Source organism: Chiloscyllium plagiosum, unplaced genomic scaffold (genome assembly GCF_037043375.1).
Source record: "Chiloscyllium plagiosum isolate Xiang-an unplaced genomic scaffold, Cpla_swu_hap1 HiC_scaffold_8, whole genome shotgun sequence".
Lineage (NCBI taxonomy): Eukaryota > Metazoa > Chordata > Chondrichthyes > Orectolobiformes > Hemiscylliidae > Chiloscyllium > Chiloscyllium plagiosum.
In genome coordinates, this window is record NW_028270146.1 from 118,098,056 (window position 1) to 118,114,694 (window position 16,639).

Genomic DNA, 16,639 nt, shown 5'->3' on the forward strand with positions numbered 1-16,639 from the left:
TTAACATGACTTGCCAGCTCGTATACTCAATACACCGTCCAATGAAGGCAAGCAAACCATATGCCTTCTTGACTACTCTATCCACCTGTGCAGCAACCTTCAGAGTACCATGGACCTGCACTCCCAGATCTCTCTGCCCAACAACTTTTCTCAAGGCTCTTCCGTTCATTGTATAATTCGCTCTAGAATTAGTCTTGCCTACATGCATCACCTCACATTTGTCTGGATTGAAAACTATCTGCCACTTTCTGCCCAAATCTCCAGTCCCTCTATATTCTCCTGCATTCCCTTATGCTTTCTGCTACTCCAACAATCTTCGTGTCATCTGCAAACTTGCTGATCATACCAACAGTGTCCTCTTCCAGATCATTTATTTATATTACAAACAACAGTTGCCCCAACACTGACCCCTGTGGATCACCACTGGTCACCTTTCACCATTCCGAGAAACTCCCTTCAAATATTCCTCGCTGTCTCCTGTTTCTCAACCAGTTCTTTATCCACCTAGCTAGAATACCCTGCACACTATATGACTTCAATTTCTCCATTAGTCTACCATGGGGAATCTTATCAAACGCCTTACTAAAGTCCATGTATATGGCATGTACAGCCCTTCTTTCATCTAGCAAATTGCTCACTTCCTCAAAGAACTCAATTAAGTTGGTAAGGCACGATCTCCCCTGCACTAAACCATTTTGCCTATCACTGTAAACCCATTCTTTTCTAAGTATAAGTAGATCCTATCCCTCAGTACCTTCTCCAGCAACTTTCCCACCACTGACGTCATGCACACTCATCTTTGGTTACCCAGAATATTCCTACTACCCTTCTTGTACAGGGGGACAACATAAGCTACCCTCCAATCCTCCGGCACCTCACCTGTGTTTAAGGATTCCACAAAGATGTCTGTCAGGGCCCCAACTATTTCCGCTCTCGCCTCCCTCAGCAACTTGGGATAGATCCCATCCGGTTCTGGGATTTGTCCACCTTAATAACCACTAGCCTACCCAACACATCTTCGCTACTTATGTCAGCGTGATCAAGACTAATCAAACTTCTATCTCTAATCTCAACATTTATCATGTTCCTCTCCTCAGTGAACACTGATGCAAAGTAATCATTCAGAATCTCACCCATTCTCTCAGGTTTGACACACAGCCTTTCTTTGTTATCCTTTAGTGGACCAATCCTTTCTCTAGTTACTCTCTTGCTTCTTGTATAAGAATAAAATGCTTAGTGATTCTCCTTAATTCTGCTCACTGAAGATATTTCATAACCCGTTTAAGCTTGCTTGATTCCTCGTTTAAGACTTGTCCTACTTTTCCGATATTCTTCCAGGGCCCGTTCTGTTCTTAGCTGCCTAGACCTTATGTATGCTTCCCTTTTCCTCTTGGCTAGTCGTAGAATTTCTCCCGTCATCCACGGTTCACGAATGTTGCACTTCCTATCGTTTGCCTTCAACGGGACATGCCGATCCTGCACTATCTTTAACCTACCTTTCAAAGCCTCCCACGTCTCAAATGTGGACTTCCCTTCAAGTACCTGTGTCCATTCGACATTTCCGAGCTTCTGCCGAATTTTGATATAATTGGTCTTGGCTCAGTTTAGTACTCTTCCCTTAGGACCACTCTCTTCTTTATCCATGAGTATTCTAAAACTTACAGAATTGTGGTCACTGTTCCCAAAGAAATCCCCCACCGCAACTTCTACCACATGTCCTGGCTTGTTCCCCAGTACCAGGTACAGTATGGCCTCTTCCATCGTCGGACAATTGACATACTGCAGTAGAAAACTCTCCTGGACATTTCTTACAAATTCCACCCCACCCAGACCTCAGACGCTAAGCATATCCCAGTCAATGTTGGGAAAATTAAAATCTCCCATCACCACTACCCTATTGCTTCTACATATTTCCAAATCTGTTTACCTATTTGTTCTTCTACCACATGCTCACTGTTGGGAGGCCTGTAATACAGCCCCAACAGTGTAACTGCACTCTTCTAATTTCTCAGCTCCACCCATAATGCCTCACTACTCAAGACCTCCATCGTGTGCTCCTTTAGCACAGCCGTGATATCATCCTTGACCAGCAATGCAACTCCACCCCTCCCTTTTACTTCCCTCCCTGTCCTGTCTGAAGCGTCTATATCCAGGGATGTTTAATTGCCAATCTTCATGCCCTTCCTTCAACCAAGCCTCTGTGATTGCAATGACATGATACTTCCAGGCACCAATCCAAGCCCTAAGTTCATCTGCCTTGCACACTATACTCCTTGAATTAAAATACATGCATTTTAGGCTACCAGTTTTTTTTGTGCTCATCTACTCTCTGTCTACTCTTCCCTTTATGAATGATATCTTCATAATTCTTACAGTCTCCAGTCTCCACTTGTTTTCTCTTCTGGTACCCAGTCTCCTGCCACATTAGTTTAAAAATTCCCAAATGCAGTCGCAAAAAACCCACTAAGGACATTGGTTCCAGTCTGGTTCAGATGTAGACCGTTCATTTTGTAATAGTCCCACCTGCCCCAGAACCGGTCCCAATGTCCAACAAATTGAGCTCCTCCCTTCTACACCATCTCTCAAGCCATGTGTTCAATCTGTCTTTTTTTTTATTTCTACGCTGGCTAGCACGTGGCACTGGTAGTAATCCCGAGATCACTACCTTTGAGGTTCTCCTCTTTAACTTCCCTCCTAGCTCCCTGAATTCTTCTTTGAGGACATCATCTCATTTTCTACTTATATCGTTGGTGTCCATAAGCACCAAGACTGTTCACCCTCCCCTTTTTGAACGCTCTGCAGCTGATCGGTGGCATACCTGACCTGAGCATCTATGAGGCAACAAACCATCCAGAAGTCCCATTCCGGCTACAGAACCGCCTAACTACGCCCTTCACAAGAGAATTCCCTGTGACAATGGTCCTACTGAACAGCAGAGCCTGCCACGATGCCATGAACCATGCAACTGCTGCCCTCCCCTGGTAAGTAATCTCCCCCAACAGTATGCAAAACGGTATACCTATTTTGGAGGGAGATGACTGCAGGGGACACCTGCACTGCCTTCCTACTCTTTTTCTGTATTTTAGTCACCCATTCACTGTCTCCCTCAGCAATTCTAAACTGTGTTGTGACCAACTCACTAAACGTGCTATCCACGGCATCCTCAGCATTACGGATGCTCCACAGTGAGTCCATCCACAGCTCCAGAGTCGTCATGCGGTCAAACAAGAGCTGCAGCTGGACACACTTCTTGCAAGTGTACGAGTCAGGAACGTCAGCCACGTTCCTAAGCTCCCACATCAAGCAAGAGGCACAGGCCACGGGTCTGAGTCAACCATTGTTGTTTGCTAAAAGGTTGACATAGTACAGTGGAAGTATATAGTATCCATTTGCCTTATAGACATCTTACATTTCATGATTTTCACTTATCCATGGTGTGTGTGTGTTTGTGTGTGTGTGTGTGAGAGAGAGAGAGAGACAGACAGAGAGAGAGAGTGACAGAGAGACAGGGGAGCTGACAAGAATACTATTGTTATTTTGGTATACTCTAATTATATTCAGGGGTTCAGCCTTTTTTGCATGAATGTTCGCGTTTACTTCGGTGTTTGCTTGGAACTGAGAATTAACCGAAGTTCAGAATGGTTAGGATCATATAAATTGAGCAGCTATTTAAACCAAATCTGTATCTGCTCAAATTTTCCAAGTATTGACTCACACTCCATGACTCAAGAAGGGAGCTGACATGACAAAGAAAGGTTAAAAAATAACTTCAGAGGACATCGGGGTGCTATAGAGAAATATAGGTTAAGTGAGTAGTAAAAGACCTGACAAACAGAGCTTTACGTGGATAAATGTGAAGTTGTCCATTTTTACTGGAAGAAAAGCATTTTGTTTTAATAGAGAGAGATTCCATAGCTCTGAGATGCAGTGGGATCAGAGTGTAACATAACCTGAATCACAAAGTGCTAGCAGTACGTAATTAGGACAGTGAATAAATGTTTTCCTTTTATCGTGGGGGAATTTAAACACAAAAGTAGAGAGCACTGTTGAGCTTGTATCTTGAATGCTCTAATTCTTATCGGTCACCCTGTTTATGGAAGGAAGTAAATACATTGGAGGCAATTCGGAGAATGCTTACCAGAATAATACTGACAGAATGACTTGTCATACAAAGGGAATTCGGATAGTCTAGGCTTTTTGTCAGTTTGTGGTTAGGAGAGGAAGAGGCAAATTCATTGAAACAAGATGTTTCCTCTTACAGAAGAGACGGGAATGAAGGATTACTGTCTAAATGTCAGTGGTTGCCCATTTAAAACACATCCAGATGATTTGTTTTATCTCAAAATGTGGAAACTCTGGCACGCTATTAAAGCAGATTTATGGAATATTTTAAAGGCAAACATAAACAGTTTATTGTTGAGAGAGGGATGGTGAAAGGTTTTCAGGGTAGGCAGGAATTTGGATTTAACTTTACAATTAATGAGACATATTCATGTTGAATATCTAACTCATCCCTGTTTGTATGGGATGTGGCAGGTTGATTAAACTGACAAATTGGAGTTTCAATGTAAAGATCCAACAAACAAGTTTATAATGCTGAAATCCTCCATCTTCAGAGCTTTTTCAATGGTTGAACTTTTCAAGTGTTTGTTTAAAATCACTTAATTTGTGCTGTAACACTAATTGCCGATATGGAAACTGTGACGAGATTCCAGTAATGAATACAGTGATCACAAAAAAAGTTTTAGTCCAATGTGTGACTTAATTAAGATTCATCTAGAACACAACAATGTGAAAGAAAATTAGTGTCACTTCCCGTAAGTTCTATGGAGGGGCTTCTGTCTGAGAACATGCCACAGCAATGCAACAAACACCAGCTTATGTCAGTCACATTAACAAAGTTGCTTTAATATGTCTATAATGATTGCATTTTTCTGAGAGATTAGAGATTTTGTTTGCTTAAAAAATAGTTGCATCGATAAAAAAACTTTCAAAAGTGGTCAGTGGAAAATTGCTTGCCCATTCAATATTCAGATCTCAATTTGTATTCGAACATTTAGATAGCTGAACTCCGAAGAAAGAATAAATATATTGAACGATTAGGTTTCCTATATCCTCTGCTCCCCTCATTCTGCCTGTGGTGTCTTTCAAAGCCCCTATGAAAGTTTTAAAGAAAAAAGCCTACTGTTTTCCATTATCCCACTACCTCTGGAAGTTGATCTACTTAATAATACAGTTGATCAAAGAATATAATACTGAATCCCTGAGCATCCAGCAATTTTATACCAGCCATCAGCCAATTGTGCATACAAGACCTAACTTAAAATGTCTTCTTTCATGACTAATTTCAGCTGCGTATACGGTAAAGAACCAGGAAATCTAATTTCTCCAGGGACAGTTGCAGAAAATAAGTTTGCTCCAGTTTGTGTATAAATGATAATTGATTCAGAAATCAAAGACGTGAAAGGATATTGCTGGAGAGCTGTTGTTTAGATTGTTCATGGGCTGCCTCTTGAAAGCATGTGACAGCAGTGCAACAAACACCTTGGCAGACCAGACCACAGCAATCACACTAAATTTGCATCTCTCATGCTTGCTTTGTTCCTACAGATTGAAGTTCTTATTTAACTAGAACAACGAATCCATCCAAATAAAACCCAAAAGAACTGTGAATGTTGTAAAACAGAAAGAAAAACAGAGTTGCTGGAAAAGCCATTGCTTTAAAATATCCAAATATCTTCAGTGAAATGTTTCCCCTTCATCAGCCCGGTCCTGAACACTTTACCTCCCATTGAACTCCCTGGTCTATACTGCAAGGAAAAATTCCTTCTCCCCGACATTCTCTGCCTCTTCCCCTATCTGTGCTCTGCTTTCTTGCAAACTAGTTATGTAAATTTGACAAAAAAAATCACCAAATCATGCCGTCATCCTTCTGCAGTGTGAACAGTTTTAAAAAAGCAGCTGAATCAGAGCTGCAATACTGAATCCAGATCCTTCAGCCATTCCAACAGTTGGCACACACTTGTAGATGGAGGCAAATGCTGATTTCAGTGACTAAACTTACCTGTTCAATTGCAAGCCTGGTAAACGTGACAGCCTAAACTGCGATGGAGATGAAAAACCGTGCCTTCCAAATCTAAAGCGGTCATGAAAAAGTATGTTTGATACGATATGTGACCATGATTTTGCTTCATTCAGAGTACCAGAAAGTGAAAGTAAATTGCTGGTGGACTGACAGTTACAGTAAGATAACGTACAGACTCCTCATGAAAACAGCACACAGCAGTGCAGAGAATACCATTTCCGACCATAGCAATCACATACTGCCTCTCCATTATCGACATTATTCTTCGGGTCGGAGAGTCTTTTTCAAAACAGGCAGTTTTAGGAGAGGACATCAAGGAAGCTTGAATTCAAAATTGCTTGCAAATTTGAGTTGCTTATCCCTGATCATTTTAGTCTTTTAAAATGAATATATTTAAGAAATACGTATCCCATCACTCTCTCACCCTTATCACCGGCTATAATGTTCATCAAACCTATTAGATTAGATTACTTAGTGTGGAAACAGGCCCTTCAGCCCAACAAGTCCACACCGCCCCGCCAAAGCGCAACCCACCCATACCCCTGCATTTATCCTTTACCTAACACTACGGGCAATTTAGCATGGCCAATTCACCTGACCTGCACATTTTTGGACTGTGGGAGGAAACCGGAGCACCCGGAGGAAACCCACGCAGACACGGGGAGAATGTGCAAACTCCACACAGTCAGTCGCCTGAGGCGGGAATTGAACCCGGGTCTCCGGCGCTGTGAGGCAGCAGTGCTAACCACTGTGCCACCGTGCTGCCCACGTTCTCCCTGTGTCTGCGTGGGTTTCCTCCGGGTGCTCCGGTTTCCTCCCACAGTCACAAAGATGTGCAGGTCAGGTGAATTGGCCATGCTAAATTGCCCGCAGTGTTAGGGTAGGGGTATGGGTCGGTTTCGCTTCGGCGGGGCAGTGTGGACTTGTTGGGCGGAAGGGCCTGTTTCCACACTGTAATGTAATCTAATCTATGAAAAGGGTTGAAGAATAAAATCAGTATTGATTACGGTATCCGTCTGGATTGTAAAAAGTTTAACAAAAACAGCTGAACTCAAGCTGCAGGACTGATTCCAGAGTCTTCAGCCATTCAAGCAGCTCGCACTCAATAGTAGCTAGAGGCAAATGCTAACTTCAGGATTTAATTTATCTTGTCTGACCAGTTACAGGCATGGCAAGGTTGACAATCCAAACTGCAAGGGATATGTAAAATATAATTCTCCAAGATTGTTTGCAATAACTGGAAAATATGTTTGATCTTTAGTGTAATTTGTACTTCATTTGATATTATATTCTCCAAGGCAAATGCTGGAGAAGAATCAGTTCCTGTGAAGTTATGTAGATATTTCCTTCTGCATCCAAGAACCATGTGAAGGCCCTAGTTACCACAGTCAGCTTAACCCCCAAAAGATGTATTACATCCAGAAGTTGGAAGATAGTGTTCTTTCTTACAGGATACTTTTGCAGTCATCATTTTATGAATTCTGGTGAAGCCCTGCTGGTTGAACTGAGAGATGGAGTCAAATGTGATGGTTGGCAGTGCCAAGGGTGGCATGGTACTGACAATAGGTAGTACAGAACTTGCTGCCTGGTCACAAACCATTATTGAAATGGCATGATCCCAGGAGCTAACAGCAACAACAGAGTGAAGACAGAGCAGTGACCTGTCCTTTGCTGCGTAGTGGTGGTGGATATTGCTGAACCTGTACTCAAGATATTTGCAGGCCACGGCTCACTGCGGGAGTTGAGGAGCTCTCCTATTCACTACACAGACAGACACGAGTGGCTCTCAATTGGTGACTTCATTTGCCCCCCACGGACAGGATAATATAATGGGGCAGAAGGGAGTTGGGCTTTGCTCCTGAACTCCCCTCTGTTTGGCCTGACTTATGAGAATCTTGGCAAATGCCAGTTGACATGGAAAATACAGCGCTGCATGTGGAGACAGTACCAAAGGTCTTCATTGGAGATATTGGAAAATTGGTTGCCTCGTCTCCATTTGAGCCTGGAGCTCTTCAGTTGAGATATTTTGAGACGCTGCAACAAGTATAAAGTTTTGAAGAAATTAATTTGTTGCATCGTATCTCCCTTTCTTTGCTTCCACACTCCAGCCTCATTAGCTTGTCTTGCCAACAGGCAATGAGGGTTTTGAGCTAATAAATCTTGAACCAGTTTTATAAAACTAGCTGTCAATCGCGTGAAATATTTACTCAATTCTTCCGGTTTATTATGATGATTTTATTGTGGATGTAGATGCACGCTTAAAATGACTGCATAGCACTTTTCTGACTATTTGCATATCACCTGACAGTCCAAAGTACAAGGTCGATGAAAAACTGTACACTCCAAAATCTATCATGAAAAAAGTAAGTTTGAAAACAATATGTGATTAATGTTTTGCTTCATTCAGAGGACACAAAATAGAAAGTAAATCACTTTCTCTGGACTTTTCAGGAAACATCACACAGCAACGCAGGGAACACCACTGCAGGCAAGAGCATTTGCATTACTGTCTCTCTGTTATCTGCATTAGAATTAGAGATTCAGAATTTACTTTCAAAAATATTGTATCAGGAGAGAACATCGAAGACACTTCATTGTAAGTTTGCTTGCATTTTGTTATTGAAGTTTCTAAACTCTGAATATGAATACATTCAAGAACTTGCTATCCCATTTCTGTCTCTAATCGTTATCACCAGCAAAAAAAGTTTTGAAGAACAAATTCATCATTTATTGCTAAATATCAAACAACACCAGGTTATAGTCCAACAGGTTTAATTGGAAGCACACCAGCTTTCGCAGCGTCGCTCCTTCATCAGGTGATAGTGGAGGGCTCAATCCTAACACACAGAATTTGTAGCAAAAATTTACAGTGTGATGTAACTGAATCATGAACATTTATTGCAGTCACCAATCTGCGAGTGTGGCCAGTTTCACTCAAACGGCTGAATGCAGGCTGCAGTCCTGAATCCCGAATCTTCAGTCTTCCAAACAGCTGGCACACAATTGTGGGATGGAGGCAAATGCTCATTTAAATAACTTCATTTATCTTTTATCATCAATTGCAGGCATAGTAAGTGTAACAATCCAAACTGCAATGGAAATGAAACCTATGGTTATCAGGAACAACTGCATAAATTGAAGTGTCAGTTTGATCCAAAGTGCAATTTAACTCCTGAATAATATGGTATTTGGAATAAGGCTATTGCTGGAGAACCAGCAACTCTTGTGAAGTTATGTGGGTATTTCCTTCAGAATACATGCAAGAACAATGTTAAATATGCTGTTCCAGGCCACAGTAAGCACATTGTGGAAACTGCTGGGCTCTGCCTCCCAAATGTATATTTTTCCGAGAAGTTAGATTGTGGTGTTCTTTTTTAAACAAGACTTTTGCAGTAATAATGTTGTGAATTGTGGTGGAGTCCTGCTGCTTGGACTGAGAGCTGGAGCCAGCGCTGCTGTGGTGGATGGCACCACCAAGGGCAGCATGCTGCTGATGTGGCCTGACCAAGAAGATATTGCTGGGTTCCTATCCCAAGAATGAAATGGCCCAATCTAAAGAGCTGATGGTGAAATCGGAATGATAGCAGAGGAGCCAATCTTTCTGTGCCACCATTAATGTTTTCAATTGATGAGGAAAAGTCAATTCTGTATTAAAACCAGTATCCAAAGCTCTTCACTGGAGAAATTGGACAGTTAGTTGCCCTTCTATAATTGCCCTAAGCTCTTTATTTGAGACTTTTATAGACTATGCAATACATGTAAAGTATTGAATAAATAGGTTTGTCACATCCTTCATTTCCATGTTCCAGCCTGACTGTCAGTGGCTTGAAATCCTGACACTCCTATTCAAGTTTCGAAAAATGTTTTTGTTCTGAACGTAAATGTTTGCTTCAATTGACTTAATGGCACTTGATGACCATTCGCAGCTCTGAAAACATCAACTGCTCAAAGTGCGAGGGAGCTGGTGTTTCTGCTTCTCCAGAAACTGAGAAGGTCATTGAAAAATAAGCTGAATACAATGTGTGACTGTCTACTAACAGCTGGCAGATCTGGCTGCATATATGGAGTGAAAGCATAGTTAATGTTTTTAGTTGAATGACTCCTGTTCAGAACTTCAGATCTCTCTGAAGAAGGGTCACTTGACTCAACGTGAACTCTGCTTTCTCTCCACAGATGCTGCAAAATATGTTGAGTTTCTCCAGCAACTTCTGTATTTCTTTCAGATTGTCAACTTCCACAGTTTGTTCTTTTACATTAAAGAAATTATTGACTGGCATGTAATCTTTGCTGTATCGTTAGTCTTGTAAAAAGACATTTTAGGTGGAAGCTTGCAGTGAATGCTGCAGACCTAATGCTGGGACTGAAACCTGGAGGTTTTGGCGTATGCCAAGGATGGTATGTTGCCAGCAGTGACCAATGAAGAGATTCTTCATTGATAAAGGGCTTTTATCCGAAACATCGATTTTCCTGCTCCTCAGATACTGCCTGACCTGCTGTGCTTTTCCAGCACAACTCTAATCTAAAATGAAGAGGGTTACTCATCAGTTGACGGTGCAGCTTAATTTCAAGAGCTGCTACTCCAGTAAGAGGGAGGACAGATCAGCACATTTCTGAGCTCTACTATTCATACTGATCATCACTGAGCCTGCAAAGCTGGGCACAATCAGGGAAATGAGGGAGGCAGGCTTGAGAGCTCGTGGAGCGTTAAGATGTCAAAGAGAACTGGTCTATGTCAGCATGGCTTAGCAATGGGAAGGTGCCAGACTCCCTCCCTGCCACTTTCTCAATCCTACCACCTCCCAGTTAAAAGCCAGTGAATAATTGAGCATGCATTAAACACAAAGTCTTTCAATAATCATTTCTAGCCCTTCAAAGTTCAGGCCTTCAGTTGTTCACTTCCAAGCACTGGACTGTGCAATGAGGCTAAATATATTGAAAACACATTGACTACCTAACTCTCTGCTTCCCAATACTAATACATTAGCTACCTCCCCTCACCCCATCTCTTCAAAAAGAACAGACCATGGTGTCCTGCAAACCTCCGTGAAAGTTGAAAAAAAGCCAACATATATTGCAGTCATAGCTTTTGAAAGTGGCCTTTTTGTAACAGAATGTAATGTGAAAAGGAATTTCTCGAGAGCAGAAATTTCTGTAAGATTCCTGGAGGAACTTCCTCTTGACAACATCTCTCGGTGCTGTAGCAAACACCACCATTCCAGACCACAGCCCCTCCCAATATTTGCATTATTCCTGGTAATAACAGTGATTCCTCTTTATTAAAAAAATGCTGTATCAGCTCAATAGAGCCTTTTGATCTTCAGGGTTTATTTTCAAATGTTTGCAGGTCGTTTATAGGTGTAAGTCCTTTGTTTAACGTGTGCTTCATGATGACTTGTGGCTGGGGACATTTTGACAGATGAGATTGTCAGGAGGATGGGAATCAAAGTTTGCCAGACGTGAGGGCAATCCTGAGGAAGCAAGTTTGATTTGATCTGATTTTGATGTGGTTTAATTATGCTTCATTTGGGATACAATAATGTGAAAAGGGAATGTTGGAGAACCATTGAATCCTTCAAAATGTTTTGTGCAATGTGCGGATGCCAGTTCAGACAACAGCAGCTACATTAAAGAGGCTGCTAGACTGCCTCCCGAGTAATTTAATATTTGAGACAGAGTTGTCGTAAACAGTAGTACCACCATCCCAAATGCTGAGATAGGAAATTGCTCGCTGATCAATACTGAGGTTCTATTTCTGGACATTGCAGCCATAGTGAAAATACTGCAGAAAAGGGTTCCTCTCCTTCACCCCACCTCATCAATTCGCTTTATTTCTCTTTCCTGCTCATCCTCACTCCCCCAACCCTCCCCTATTCTACACTCCCTCCAAAATCATTGCCATGGTCTCCACAGTTTGGTGACATTTGATGAAATATGGCTACGGATTGGGACCAGCTCCTGGTCTCCTCGCCTTGGTCTGTCTCCTATACAGTGTCGCCATTGAATGCTTTACACTTGTTATAGTTTAACTTGGCCAGAGGCCATGTGTATCCACGGAGTCAGGCACTTTCCCTAGTAATAGTTATTTGTTTGAATCAAGCTGAAAAAGTGCTTTCATAGTGAATTCAATACAGGGAGCATCACATCCACACCGTTTCACTGATGTCATCAATGCATAAATACTGAGGTTATTACATTGCTCTGGGTCAGAGACCTGTAATTACTTCTGGGTTTATTATGGTCAGATCTTTCAGTAAACTCCGAAAGGATGAAGGAGCAGGAAAGGAAAAGGAATAAAATCCTCTTTTCAACAAAACAGCCAATACTGACTAATATGACATGCACCTTCAGTAAATTTGAATAATGAGTAATTACAATGTTTAGATTCTGAATCAAATATTGAGTTACTAATTGTGCTTCTAAGGGTTAAATTAGCAATAGGGTATAAAGAGCTTGAGTTTCTTTTTCCGAGATAAGGAAGTTACACTTAAATTCTTGCATTTGGGATGTTTTCCCTCTGTCCCAGTGCAGACAAGTCTTTATTTGACCTCCTTACTCCCCATCCACCAGCTCCTGCCCTCACAGCCAAAACTCTCAATGTTGATAAGAAGTGCCAAATATTAACTTTGTGACCATGCACATATTTAAAATGATTTAACTGGTACTTTATGACCAGTTGCAGCTGTGAAAGTGTTGACACCTCACACTGTGAATTAGATGGAAACCTAAGTTTGTCAGAAACTAAAGTAAACAAATTGGCAAGTAAGTTTGGTATAATGTCAGATTAAATCTGCTATGTTAGGGATCCAATAATGTGAAAGGGAAGTGCTGGCAGTTGTTGTAAGATTATGTCAGGATTGCCTCACGAAGGCATCCCATGGCAGCGTGGTGAACACCAACACAGATGAGAACAATGACAGAAAACAACTTCTTGACTGGTTCAGAAATGCTCGGCTTATTTTGAGAGACCAATCTTGAATCAGCATAAAACATCCAAAGTCTTTCAATGGTCGGTTGAATTTTGCTTGTCATTCAGTATGAAGGTCTTGCATAGCCCAGAAATGGCTTTAAACAAGGGTAACATACTGAGGAAATAGTTTTTTCTTCTTTTCACTCCGTACTGTCTCTTTCACACCCCAACCCCAGCATTCCCTCAGTGTGGCGTACTGTAGACATCCTGTGGAAGTTAAAATAACTACATACCAACACGACCACGATGGTTCATGGTGCATCTTGAAAACAAATAAAGTCCCACCAACATTTTCCAGATCATAGGACAGCATTGTCAATACTCTCCAGGGGGATGGGTGGTGATGGCATCAATGACTAGTAACATTATCAAGATTACAAGACTGGGATTCAAGGTATACTGCTTTGTCATTACCCCCTCATTAACTTCACCATTACAAGGCTAAAATCGGTAACATTGGAATCTTCACTGCTCACCTGGTGATTGGTTTAATTGCAACAATAGTCAAGAAGCTCAATATGATCAAAGAGAGAGCAGTTTGATTGACTGGCAAAAGGACGAAAGTACCTAATTGCCACTCCCTTCACCATCACTGAGCTAAGATGTTGAGCCACCTAGCACTTACACTCTACAGAATGAACTACAACTACTCATTAGACTTACACTGAAAGACCTTTCCTGCCTATAATCACTATTTCTGAAGAGAATAACGATCAGTTAAGGGATGTTACACCTGATTCTGACTTTGCATGGGTATCTCTGTTCTTTTCTTATAACTATGGCAAATAATGCGATTTATTAAAATTGCAAAGCCATTCACTAAATTAAGAAAACTAGTCGACCAGGCTTGGAATATTGAATCTGAAGTCTGCGATTTTTTTTGTTAAAATGCCTTGGACTTAATTCTGGATAAGGTTGCTGATGTTAAGTGACTTAGTTTGTGCTCTTTGATGAATTGCAGTTCTGGAAACATTGTCAGTGCAAACAGTGAGGGAAATGGGAATGCAGGTTCTCCTGGATCAAGTGAAGTAATTGCAAAGTAAGTTTAGTTGCAGGCATGACTAAGTTAGTCATTATATCAGAATATGACAAACCATTAGGAAATAACTGGTGAGCTGGTAGTTTGTACAATGTTGTACAACAATCAATGGTAACAACTCGGAGGCAATGATTTGATCAGCTCTCAAAGAGGAACTTGCCTATGTTCACTCGCAAATCCTTTTACTATGTGATACTGCGAAACCTGTCCTTATGAAAATTGTAGATTCCTTTGAAGACCTCAGTTGAAGCTGCTTCCACCACTACACTATTAGGCAGAACATTTAAATAGAATCCGTACAGTATGGAAACAGGCCACTTGGCCCAACAAGTCCACACCAACCCTTCAAAGAGTAACCAATCCAGATGCATTCTCCTACCCTTTTACCCTACTCTATCCAAAACCTTCATGATTTTGCACACGTGTAAAATGTCTTCTTTATCTTCTGTTCTCCATAAAGAGCACCCCGAGCCTCTTCAAACTATCCTCATAGTTATCCAGTTGCTCATCTCGGGTACCATTTTTGTGTACCTTTTGTGCACCTTCTCAAATCCCTTCCTGAAGCGTGCTGCATAAATACTGGAAATGAGGGAAAAGCAGGACTGTTTATAACTATTTGTCATAATTTCCTTATTTTGCATGCCACGGTCCTATTTATGATGTTCAGAATCCTAATGGTATCTTCAATCTGTACTGCCAACTTCATAATTTGCGTGCATACACACAATTTGTATAAAATGCATTAAATATTAGACTGGGATCATTTAAGGAAGCATTGATCATTGTATCAAAAGATTTTAGCTTGTGTATAAAATGAACAAGGAACAATCCAGAATAATTCTGAGTTGGAGGAGAGCTGAGCTCAATGGGGCAAGAGGGCATTTGAGCACAAATCTGGATAATGTTCAGCTTCAGCTGTACAGTACAGCTTAACATTTCCACAAGCAGGAAATGGTGGCAAAAACAATACTCTAATTCCCTGCATGATGTTGCAAAGGATATGGATTATTGTTACCCCGAGTGAGAACCGTGCTAAATATAGACTGTTCAGAGGGGAAATAAAGAGTAAGGGAGACTGGCGGCTAACTTTAACAGGGGATACAACAGTAATTATTAGTCACAAACAGTGAAAGGGTAGCAAACGAATGAGTGGGGCCAATGATCATAAATCCCCTGCTTAAACTTCATAGGGGCAGGGGCCTGGCTGAGGTATTATGAAGAGGAAGTTGATGTCCAGTTCATGGCGAAAAACAAATGTAGTCAGGACTTGGATGAGATGAAGTTTGACAGAATTTTAGAAAGGCTAAAATACAACAAAATTGCAGATGCTGGAAATCTGAAACAAAAATGATACTGCTGGAGAATCTCAGCAGGTCTGGCAGCATCTGTGTCGGGAAAGCAGAGTTAATGTTTTTGAGTCCTGTGACCCATTGAGCATCTCCAGCAATTTCTGCTTCAATTAGATTGTCATTGAGTGTTGGTAGCTGATAACAACTGAATTGGAGACACCTGAGGATACAGAGAAAAGTAACGATGAAGCTGCAGTGGTAATATCCACAACAACCTTATACTGTTCAAATACAGACATGGAATCAGAGACAGGAGAATCACAACATTTAAAATAATTTTGTTCAAAATTGTCTGGATAAATCCAGCAACCAGATTTATCTTAGTGGTGGGAAAGCTTCTAATGAACTGTAATCTCAGCCTCAAGCAACAATACTGGGAGATCATATGGACTAACTTTATATGCTGACTACAGAATCTAATGTGTAACCTGTTTACCTAAATCATCTGATGAAGGCTTATAATTCTGAATCTTCAGTTTTCTTGGGTATTTAAGCCGGTTTAGAAACGTAGAAAATACGAGCAGGAGGAGGCCAGGCAATCCTTCGAGCCTGCTCTGCCATTCATCACGATCATGGCTGATTGGAGCATGACCTTGTTTCATTAAATTAGTTGAACAAGGCTTGAAATGCAGCATTGAGAGACTTCTGTTTTTTTTTAATATCTGGCAATAAATTATGGACCCAGACACCATTTTCGTTTGCTTTTCATTTTGTGGTTATTAATCAATTGCACTTTAACAGACCGAGCATTCAAAAAAATGATAGTCTCAATTCTACAGAAAAGAAAGCAGTGACGAAAAAGTAAGTTTGATTTGTCATGTGGCTACATTGTATTTATAATGTGGAATCTAACAACATGAGAGAAATTGCTGGAGAGTCAGAATGTCCTGTAAAATAATGTAGAGACTTTCTCATAAAGACATGCCCCGAAAACCAGTCTACAATGTTTGTTCTTAAATTTCTCCAAAAACCTTTAATGGATTATGATCAATATGTATAGTTGTCTCAGATACATTACTGGCAAATGTTGTAATGCCATTACCAAACTCAAGATCTCTTTCTCAACTGTCAAATATTCCTGTTGATGAATGTTTAGCTTCCTGAGAAACAATTGATAAGTCTTTTTATCTTCTCATTGATTTCTTGTAAGGGTACAGCACTGACATTTTTATCACTTGCATCGATAACTACCTTGAATA